Here is a 12,017-nt window from a genome sequence, read left to right on the forward strand (position 1 = left end):
AGGTTTTCTGATGTGACGTGGGGACCGGCAAGCAGGATACTCCAAGCGACTCCACAAACAACCTGGTACCTGAAAAAGATAGTGTCCACGGGGGTGAGTTCAACAACTCAGCAGATACCTAGTTGACATGTATAGTAAACTATAACAAATAGTAATAACTATGGAGTACAGTCTCCTGAACAAAAGAAGGTAATGCATAACAGAAAAGGTGAAGAGTACTATACTCACAGGCCACCTATCGGAATAATCGGTCGTCGGAAGTGTCATAAATCAGATGTCGTATGACATATGCGATCCATCAAATGCGAGATATAAGTGCGTGAACACAAGCGATAGAATGCATAAATGCGATGATGCCAATGATGCGTCCCGGTCACCCCCGACGTCTACCATCTCACACACAATGGTGAGACCGAGTGGGTGACAATGTGACACTCTACCATCACTACACACGATGGTGGTGAGTGGACGGGATCTTGTCGGAGTACTCGTCCTCCCGACCCCAAATCATAAATGGGGAGCTCGATGCTCTCATCTCCTAAGACACCACGACGGGAGGTATCTCACGGCCACCACGCCTGAGTCACCGACCAAGCGAATAAGTAACCGCCACACACCGCCTAATATACCACTAATCCATGAGTGGTGGTGTGTGCAGTACATGTAACTGGCGATGTGCTCAACCATAGTGGAGCCGACAATCGCGCAGCATGCAATCATGATGCATGACACTAAGCATAGAAATAAACTAATCAGCATAACCATATCCATATTTTTAAAATGAGTACCGTAATATCGATGGTCAAATACGAAGATCTAAAGTACACAGGTCAGATAGGATATCAAAAACCTAGGTCCTGAACATAACAAGCATGTTATGTCACTACATCTCTGAGCATATATATATATATATATATATATATATATATATATATAAAATCATGTGGGTACTAGCATAAAATGCATATCAGGTGAGCAAACAAGCATGTAACAGGTATCCGGTAGTGACGTACCGAAACAAGGACGAACATAATTATTACTAAAGGCTATAACCTACTAGACATATCAACATGACATATCAAAAAGATAAGTCAAGGTACCCGCCTCCGATAAGAGGATCGTATCCGGTCCAATCCGATGTCAAGATGCTCGTCTCGTGTCAAAGTCCTCTGTCACCAATATATATACATTTTTATTTAGCTACAACTCAAACGAATAGCTAAATAAAAATCCTTAAGAACAATTTAGGGAAAAAACCCTAATCGATATAAACATTAACCCTAGCTAAATTTAATCCTTTGATCAAATAAGATTAGTTTCCTCAACCCGGATCATTCAATTATACAATTTAATTTAAATCTAAACCTAACTTCACTTGAACCACCAACTATATAATGAATCAAACTTATCCAAACAAACTCACCCAAATGTATCATGAGCATACACTTTACCTTATCCTCAGTCGTTCTTGAGCAAAAAAAAACTGCTGGATGGGGGGTTTTGCCGCACAGTTAGGGTTGTTGGCTGCTAGAAACAAAACAAGCAACCCAAATCAGTAAATTGCCTTCCAAATCAGGTTCCCAAACTAAACTAAGATAGGTCATCAAAGCTTGTATCAAGAATTCATTACCCAATTGACCTCCTCCTCCGGTTGTAACCCACTGTTGCTGGCAACAGCGTCACCTGCAGTGGTCGGCCAGTGACCACAATCCACGGCGTTGATCAGAGCAGAAATGGGGAAAAACTAGGGCACGGCTTGGTCCTCTCTGATGACACACAACCGGCGCTGAGGCAGAGGAGTGGCACTCGACGGTGCTAGGGCACAGGCAAGAGTGGTCGGTGCCGAGTTGGCTAGGGCATGCGTGATCTTTGCGCGTCGACGTTCCTGATCTCAGCAGTGGAGAGGGCTCGGCTGCCGCCGCTAGGGCAGAGGGGAAAGAGAAGAGGTGGAAATCCGTCGGCTCCCCCTTCACTGCCGCGGCTAGGGCTCGGGGTGGTCGGCACTAGGTCAGTCCTGGTGGCCGGTGGAGGTGGACCGGCCGGCGGCACAGCGGGTGGCAACGCCGTCGGGTGGAGAAGGCGCGGCGAGATCGGGAAAGGGAAGGGCAGTGGCGTCGAGTGTGCGGCTCGGGAGAGAGAAGAAGGAGAGGTCGGCACTAGGGATGAGGAGGAAAATCGGCTTGGGGAGGAAGGAACCGTCAGAGAGGAGAAGTAAGGGAAGTTAGGGCATGGCTTCGAGCGAGTGGGTTCGACGGGGAAGAAGAGAGGGACGCGCGGGGGAAAAGGTTTCGGTGAAAACAAAGAAAGAAAAAGAAATGAATAAATAAATTCAACTTTTCCTCGCTTAAATTGGGTAGCCTAAACAGGCTTTCCTGGGCCGCATTTTTATCCCCGTTAACTCGTCCATATGAGCTCCGAAAAATTCCTGAAAAATTTCTAAAAATTCCGAAAAATTCCCTTATCATTATTCGCCATTTTTTGGTATTTTACATTCTCCCCCACTAATAAAAATTTGGTCCCCAAATTTTGATATCTACCATTAGCAAGTACTAGCAAATGCTAAACAGTATAAATGCTGAACGGAACCATAAAATCACATACCTCAAGTGAAAAGATGGCGGTAACGAGCTCGGATCGTATCCTCGAGCTCCCAAGTAACTCGTCCATATGAGCTCCGAAAAATTCCTGAAAAATTTCTAAAAATTCCGAAAAATTCCCTTATCATTATTCGCCATTTTTTGGTATTTTACATTCTCCCCCACTAATAAAAATTTGGTCCCCAAATTTTGATATCTACCATTAGCAAGTACTAGCAAATGCTAAACAGTATAAATGCTGAACGGAACCATAAAATCACATACCTCAAGTGAAAAGATGGGGGTAACGAGCTCGGATCGTATCCTCGAGCTCCCAAGTAGGCTCCTCTGTTAGTTAGAGCCCTAGAGCCAATCATTTGATGATTGTATGGACTCATTGTATCATATTCTTGTATATTAATAAAGGCATTTGTTTGGTTATTATACTTATTTGTATTAGTGCCAAATAGACTAAGTATAATAGCGTCCTTGAGTAGAAGGTTCATACCTATATCAATCGATTAGTTGAATCAATAGTGAGATGATATAGGGAACACTACTCTAAATCATTCCTAGTCGAGTATTAACATTCAGGGACAATGTTAATGCAATAAGACTAGCATGTAGGTCAGCTCGATGACTTGATCTCACAAGTCATGGATATAGAGATATCAAGCTGACACATGGGTATATATTGGATAATGTATACTGAATGACCCGCCATGAGAAAGTATCATGGATCGTTATATGAGTGTCATATACTTTCTCATGTGGCTATTAGTATGACTATTAGTCCTTAGACCTGAAGTCACCATGGATCCCTACATAAGGAGTTATGTACTTTGGTTTCGTCAAACGTCACCCGTAACTGGGTGGACTATAAAGGCGATTACCGGGTATGTAACAAATTATGCAGAGGGATGTGAGTGATGTAGATGGGATCTATCCCTCCCATATGACGGGAGCGACATCAATATTCTTGATAGAGTGAGACCACTAAGTGCATGCCCAAATGAGTCAACATGAGATGTTGAGCTCATTTGATTGAGTGAGTCTACTTGGGGTTCAAGATTTAGATTGATTAGAGGATGACACGGTCTATGCCTCATATTGATCAATCTAGATGTCTAGGATAGAAGGACACTTGTCATTATTTTGTGAGGAGTCACAATTGGTAGTCACAAGGTGATGTCGGATCTCAACATTCTTGTAACTTGGGTAGTAATGATGTGTTGCTAGATACCGCTCATTACTTATGCTCCTAAATGTGTTTAGGGCATTGCCAACGTTACAAGAACCTATAGGGTCACACACTAAGGACAATTAGATGGAGATTAGGTTCATATGATGAACCAAGAGGATTAGATTCATTTGATGAATCAAATTGGATTAAGAGTAATCCTAATTGGGCTAACTTGAGTTCGACTCAAGTTGATTCATGTGTTCAATGAGTCCAATTTAGATTTTGACTCATTGAATCAATTTAATTAAATGAATTAGATTCATTATATTAAGTTGGCTTGAATCAAATGGTTAGATTAGATCAACCATGGAAGAGATTGGGTCAAGTTTGACTTGACTTAAGAAGGAAGACCAAAGGTTAATTTTGACTTGACCTTTTGCCATCTCATTGGTGAGTTGGCATTAGGTGGACCAATGATGATACTCCACATCATCATGGGTGCCACCTCATGGAAGTTACAAAGTCATTCTCTTTAATGGTTTCATATTAATTGCAATTAATGCAATTAATTTGGGAGTTTTTCACCATTGAGCTTGGCCGGCCACTTTGTGTTTTGATTGTGATTTCAATTTTCATTCAAGTGGTGTATCTTCTTCTTCCTCCTCTTGAAGCTCTTCCTCTCCCTCTCCTCTTTGCTTGGCCGAACCTTACCAAGGTGCTAGCACACCTTTGTGTGAGGTTTTCTCCACCTACGTGTCCGTGTGGATACTTCTAGAGGACCGACGCTTGACGGTCTTGAGATCTGGCAACTCCTTGGATGAGCGGGAACGCGAAAGGGCTCGCTTCGAAGGTATAACTCTCATCTAGTGTAGATCTAGAGTCTTTGAAACTCGTACTCGTATATTCGTTCGGTTTTTCCTTGCACGGATCCGTTGGCTTTGGGTGATTCGGGGTTTCCGCGACGCGAAAAACGGTTTTCGCGGCCCGAAAAACCCTACAGACCTCCTCGTCCAAATGATGTTGTCATCCGACTTTAACCAGCCGGATAGTCTTGTTCCGCAACTGACGCTCTTTCCAGTTTAAAATCCGTACCGGAATCTCCTCATAAGTGACGTCAGGCGGAATAGGAACTGAGATATCTATCAACACATGTGTCGGGTCGGGTATATACCTCATCAGCATAGACACATGAAATACGTCGTGAACGCCCACCAAAGCTGGTGGTAGCGCTAAACGATAAGCTACCGCTCCAACCCCTTCCAAGATCTGGAAAGGTCCATTGTATCACAGGCTAGCTTACCTCTGAGGCCAATCTCTTCACCCCTTTCGTGGGTGAAACTCACAGAAATACATGGTCGCAAATGGAGAACTCTAAAGGTCTCCGACTCCGGTCTGATAGTACGGACCAACTCTGCCTCATGTTGAGCTCTATAAGGTCCCAACCACTGGGCCTCCCCAACCTCATCCCAGAGGGTGGGAGTCCGACAAGACCTACCATACAACGCTTCAAACGATGCCATCCTGATAGCCGAAAGAAAGTTGTTGTTGTAGGCGAACTCTACCAATGGCAAATAGTCATCCCAACTGCCTCCAAAATCCAATACATATCACCTCAGCATGTCCTCTAAAGTCTGAATGATCCGCTCTGACTATCCATCTGTCTGCGGATGGAAACTGTACTAAATCAGAGCTGAGTGTCCAAGGCCTGCCGCAGACTCTGCCAGAAACGAGACGTAAACCAAGGGTCTCTATCCGAAATAATACTCAATGGGCCACCACGCTTCCGCTGCGCAACTCTGATGATTTCTCGGCAATACTGCTCTGCCAATCGATCCAGGAAACAAATCTTCTGGATCATTAAGAGATACGTGGATTTGGTTAATCGATCAATGATTACCCAAATCGCGTCATGACCTCGTCGTGTCCTAGGAAAATCCACTTTAAAGTCCATGGTAATGTGTTCCCATCTCCACTCAGGAATAGGAATCCGCTAAAATAATCTGGCAGGTATCTGGTGCTCAGCCTTCGCCTGTTGACAAACAAGACATCTAGCTACAAAATCCGCGATGTCTTCCTTCATGTCGTTCCACCAATAGAAACACCTCAAATCTTGGTACATACGAGTACCGCCTGGGTGGACAGCAAATCATGAGCGATGAACCTCCGGAAGTAACTCCTATAAGATCAGATGAGACTGAAGTACGCATAATCTGCCTCGAAAGTGTATAACACCTTCCTCGTCTCATGTGAACTCGGTCTGCTGCACGGAAGCTATCTGGCTACAAATAAACTGCAAATACTGATCAGCAGCCTAGGGCTCTCGGATCCTCGTCCTGATCGACGACTGAGCAACCATGGTAACAAGAATACCCTGCTCTGTCCATCTCTGCTCCTCAAGGCCCAATTCAGAGAATCCCTTAATCAAATCTGTAACCACAACTCGGTGGCATGCTAAAGTCCCTCTGGACTTCTAGCGAAGTGCATCGGCAACCACATTAGTTTTCCCCGGGTGGTAGCTAATGGTACAATCAAAATCCTTCTGGAACTCCATCCATCTCCTCTGTCGGAGATTAAACTTCCTTTTTAGTGAACAGATATTTGAGACTCTTATGGTCAGTGAGAATCTCAATGTAATATTATACAGATGCTGCTGCCAAATCTTCAAGGCAAAATAATGGCGGCCAGCCACAAGTCATGTACTGGGTAGTTCTCCTTATGCTCCTTCAACTGCCGAGAAGTAGGAAACTACCCTGCCGTGCTGCATCAAAATAGCGCCCAAACCCTGTAGACATGCGTCGGTATAGAGCACGAATCCGTCCTCTTCAGAAGGTAAAACCAAAATCGGAGCCGACACTAGTCTCCGCTTCAGCTCCTCGAAGTTGGTCTCGTAGTCCTCGGACCACGTGAACTTCACGCCTTTCCTGGTCAGGCGTGTCAGTGACATAGCTATCCGAGAGAAACCCTCAACGTATCTCCGGAAATATCGAGCCAAACAGAGGAAGTTGCGAGCTTCCAGTATAGACTCTGTCTACTCTCAACGGTAACAACCTCTATCTCCTGTGGAACCACGGTATACTCCTACTGGTGACCATGTGTCCCAAAACATCTCACAAAAGACAATCAAAATACGCACTACTGATCTTCACATATAGATGTTCTCGTCGAAACATCTCTAGAACTATGCGAAAATTGTGTACGTGACTCACCTCAGATCCAAAATAGATCACAACATCGTCAACAAAGGCAATGGAAACCGATCCAAACATCCTAGAAATACCAGAATCATCGAGTCCCAGAAAACATCTAAGGCACTGTAAGCCTATATGGTAAAACCAAGAACCCATAATGTCCGTACTACAGACATTCCTAATCATAAGATCCCCGATAATAAGTCTGAGATCTAATCACCAACAGTATATAAATCATCCAAAGAATAAATCCTCCAGTGTGAGAGCAACGCTCCATCACACGAAATACCACATATGTGGGAGCAACGCTCTACCACAAGAAATCCTCCATATATGGGAGCAACACTCCACCATAAATAATCCGTAATATGTATCTGCAATAAATATGGGAGCAAAGCTCCGCTACAAGTAATCCGCAATATGTGGGAGCAACGCTCCACCACAACAATCCAAAATATGTGGGAGCTACGCTCTACCACAAACAATACCTAAGTGACCAAGGCAAATAACTATTTAGTTAGTGACTGCACGAGATCACTCTACCACAGGTCGCTGTGGGCAGTCAAAGGTATAACAACCTAGTAAGCAAATCAAATTCATCGTCAACTCTATCAACATCCTAGTGGGTCATCTACCAATAGGAGAATTAGTTGACAGGTAACACAACAAATGATATAATATAGGCACTCCACATAAGTAGAATCATCATGATGCTACCAACAATACACCTAACACACGTGCACACACAACATAGGTATGGTCGACATAATCCTCCTATTATTATACATCAATCATATACACAACTTAGGTATATTCAGTATGATACCTCCAACAACACATACCGAATCCGTGTGCATATATCAACATAAATATAATCGACAATACACCTCAAACCACATTCACCTAGCATGTGTACACATATCTTATGAGTATAGTCAACATATACTTCCAATAAAACATACTAAAACCGAGTGCACTCACAAATCAAATATAATCAACAAGATACCTCGAATACCACACCAACACATGTGTACATATCACAACACCGATTTAATCGACAAGATACCTCCAATAAACCAATCAGACACGTACACCTGACTACATGCAATTAGACCGTCTATCATAGAACTCCTACAACACATAATAATCATATGTACACACCACATAAATATATATAATCAGCATATTTAATCCAATCAACCTGACATTCTCTATTCTACCTTCTATGTTATCCAACTAGGTACATACAGTCTAAAATTAACGTACCCACGGAATAAGATACATCGATCCTCTAAAGACTGACCAAGCCGACAATGGTATAAAACTAATTCAGTCTTTTCCACGTCAGTATAAGTCATGTACTCAAATGTACTCTAAATACCTAACTAAGCACGATAACCCAAAGATCAACTTCTCTACAAAATATAGTAAGTCGATCCCCTGCTGATCGGACCAACCCAAGAAAATGAATCGGTAATCAACTATCTAAATCTAACAAGTGTAAATTAATTATCTACTACTGAAATTAACCAAAACAAAATGGTATCCTACTGTCTAAATCAACATGAATATATATGTATCATCCACTACCCTATTAATAATAGCAGAGGCTGGTAATAATAGTAGAGGCTGGTATGTGCCTCCACCTCCTAATCAACTAGTAGCAACAGAAACTAAAACAACTGGTGGTATGATATGAAAAGTTCCCTGAGATCCTAACCTTGATCTCTATTAAAGTCGACCATGATCAGTGGTTTACTTAATATATAAAATATATGCTGTACCAACCAGACAGGTATTAATAAAGAATGTTAATACATGTCATCAACTATAATAGTCAACAATGCATACTAACAAAAATGTAGGAAACCAGTATACCAACATACTTCCTATAGCTTGGAGATGTCCTGCTGCCGGGTCCCAAAACTCGAAAAGTCACATCGAGAAGACCAAAACACGAAATCCGAAACACAGGGAAAATAAGACTCGTAAGACGATCTCTGATACCAAATAAATTTGTATCAGATAAATCTCGAAACTCTAGAACACATAGCAAGTATTATATACCTGCTCTGATACCACTAAATTGTCACGCCCCGGGGGAGTCCCTGTTTGAAAAAATTTCGGCAACACCTCCCCTGTACGGGTGACAATCTGAAGTATTTATACAAAGCCCTCAGGGCCACATATACCTCGGCCAACACGGCCGGAACAATAACAGTAATAAAAATATAACACAAAGTCATCCACGCAGTTTATATCATCAGCCCACTCGGCTGGAACAAAAATCCAAAACACAGCAGAAAAACGATAGAAAACCAAATTACACGACATGCTAGCTGGCTAGGCTTACACCACACCACAAAACACCACTTCGGACACAAAATCGGAACACAAAGCTAAGTACACAAATACATATACCAAAAATAACAATAAACAAAGGCAGAGACAGGTCTTGGGGATCGCAAGAAGGATACTCCAAGCGACTCCACAAACACTGGTATCTGAAAAGATAGTGTCAACGGGGTGAGTTCAACAACTCACAGATACCTAGTCGATACGTATAGTAAACTATAACAAATAGTAATAACTATGGAGTACAGACAAAGGTAATGCATAATAGAAAAGGTGAAGAGTACTGTACTCACCGGGGCCACCTATCGGAATAATCGTCGTCAGGCCGGAAGTGTCATAAATCCATGCGTATCGACATACGATCCATCCAAATCGCAAAGATATAAGTGCAAAGAAACACAAGCAAGAATGATAAATGCGATGACGCTAACGATGCCCCGGTCACCCCGACGCCACCACCATCTCACATAATGGTGAGACCAAGTGGGTAGGGTTGTGATCGTGCACTCTACCATCACTACACCACGATGGTGATCGAGTGGACGGATCTTTGTCCGAGTACTCATCCTCGACCCCAAATCATAAATGGGGAGCTCAATGCTCATCTCCCGACACGATGACGGAAGGTATCTCACGGCCACCACGCCGAGTCACCGACCAACGGAGCCAAACAGAGTCCACCGTCTGTTAGCTACCACGCTACACTAAATGCCGAGCCAAATAAAGCGGAATCGTTTACCGGCTACCACGCCGAGTCACCCGACCAACGGAGCCTAACAGCATAACCGCCACACCTGCCTGATATACCACTAATCCATGAGTGGTGGTGTGTGCAGTACATGTAACTGGCGATGTGCTCAACCATAGTGGAGCCGACAATCGCGCAGCATGCAATCATGATGCATGACACTAAGCATATAAATAAACTGATCAGCATAACCATATCCATATATATAAAATGAGTACCGTAATATCGATTGTCAAATACGAAGATCTAAAGTACACAGGTCAGATAGGATATCAAAAACCTAGGTCCTGAACATAACAAACATGGTATGTCACTACCTCTCTGAGTATATATATATATATATATATATATATATATATAATCATGTGGGTACTAGCATAAAATGCATATCAGGTGAGCAAACAAGCATGTAACAGGTATCTGGTAGTGACGTACCGAAACAAGGACGAACATAATTATTACTAAAGGCTATAACCTACTAGACATATCAACATGACATATCAAAAGGAAAAGTCAAGGTACCCGCCTCCGATAAGAGGATCATATCCGGTTCAATCCGATGTCAAGATGCTCGTCTCGTGTCAAAGTCCTGTGTCACCAATATATATATATTTTTAATTAGCTACAACTCAAACGAATAGCTAAATAAAAATCCTAAAGAACAATTTAGGGGAAAAACCCTAATCGATATAAACATTAACCCTAGCTAAATTTAATCCTTTGATCAAATAAGATTAGTTTCCTCAACCCGGATCATTCAATTATACAATTTAATTTATATCTAAACCTAACTTCACTTGAACCACCAACTATATAATGAATCAAACTTATCCAAACAAACTCACCCAAATGTATCATGAGCATACACTTTACCTTATCCTCAGTCGTTCTTGAGCAAAAAAAAACTGCTGGATGGGGGGTTTTGCCGCACAGTTAGGGTTGTTGGCTGCTAGAAATAAAACAAGCAACCCAAATCAATAAATTGCCTTCCAAATCAGGTTCCCAAACTAAACTAAGATAGGTCATCAAAGCTTGTATCAAGAATTCATTACCCAATTGACCTCCTCCTCCGGTTGTAACCCACTGTTGCTGGCAACAGCGTCACCTGCAGTGGTCGGCCAGTGACCACAATCCATGGCATTGATCAGAGCAGAAATGGGGAAAAACTAGGGCATGGCTTGGTCCTCTCTGATGACCAACAACCGACGCTGAGGAAGAGGAGTGGCACCCGACGGTGCTAGGGCACAGGCAGGAGTGGTCGGTGCTGAGTTGGCAAGGGCATGCGTGATCTTTGCGCGTCGGCGTTCCTGATCTCAGCAGTGGAGAGGGCTCGGCTGCCGCCGCTAGGGCAGAGGGGAAAGAGAAGAGGTGGAAATCCGTCGGCTCCCCCTTCACTGCCGCGGCTAGGGCTCGGGGTGGCCGGCACTAGGTCGGTCCTGGTGGCCGGTGGAGGTGGACCGGCCGGCGGCACAGCGGGTGGCAACGCCGTCGGGTGGAGAAGGCGCGGCGAGATCGGGAAAGGGAAGGGCAGTGGCGTCGAGTGTGCGGCTCGGGAGAGAGAAGAAGGAGAGGTCGGCACTAGGGATGAGGAGGAAAATCGGCTTGGGGAGGAAGGAACCGTCGGAGAGGAGAAGGAAGGGAAGTTAGGGCATGGCTTCGAGTGAGTGGGTTCAGTGGGGAAGAAGAGAGGGACGCGCGGGGGAAAAGGTTTCGGTGAAAACAAAGAAAGAAAAAGAAATGAATAAATAAATTCAACTTTTCCTCGCTTTAAATTGGGTAGCCTAAACAAGTTTTTCCGGGACCCATTTTTATCCCCGTTAACTCGTCCATACGAGCTCCGAAAAATTCCTGAAAAATTTCTAAAAATTCCCTTATCATTATTCGCCATTTTCAGTATTTTACATCTAAACTCTTGCACACTCAAACACAAAACATCAAAACCACAAGACCTAACTTAACTCGATTGA

General features: G+C 43.4%; 2 long non-coding RNA genes across 2 annotated transcripts; both read right to left on the reverse strand.

Moving 5' to 3' along the window:
• Positions 1-1,130: 1,130 nt before the first annotated feature.
• On the reverse strand, positions 1,131-1,754 carry LOC122049037. The gene is made up of 3 exons (XR_006130784.1): positions 1,631-1,754; positions 1,452-1,524; positions 1,131-1,167 (listed from the first exon to the last, which is right to left on the reverse strand). It is a non-coding gene; the product is annotated as an uncharacterized LOC122049037 (long non-coding RNA).
• An 8,752-nt stretch (positions 1,755-10,506) lies between these two features.
• Positions 10,507-11,806, reverse strand: LOC122049038. The gene is made up of 3 exons (XR_006130785.1): positions 11,103-11,806; positions 10,924-10,996; positions 10,507-10,639 (listed from the first exon to the last, which is right to left on the reverse strand). It is a non-coding gene; the product is annotated as an uncharacterized LOC122049038 (long non-coding RNA).
• Positions 11,807-12,017: the final 211 nt, after the last annotated feature.

The sequence above is a fragment of the Zingiber officinale genome, chromosome 2B, assembly GCF_018446385.1.
Source record: "Zingiber officinale cultivar Zhangliang chromosome 2B, Zo_v1.1, whole genome shotgun sequence".
NCBI lineage: Eukaryota > Viridiplantae > Streptophyta > Magnoliopsida > Zingiberales > Zingiberaceae > Zingiber > Zingiber officinale.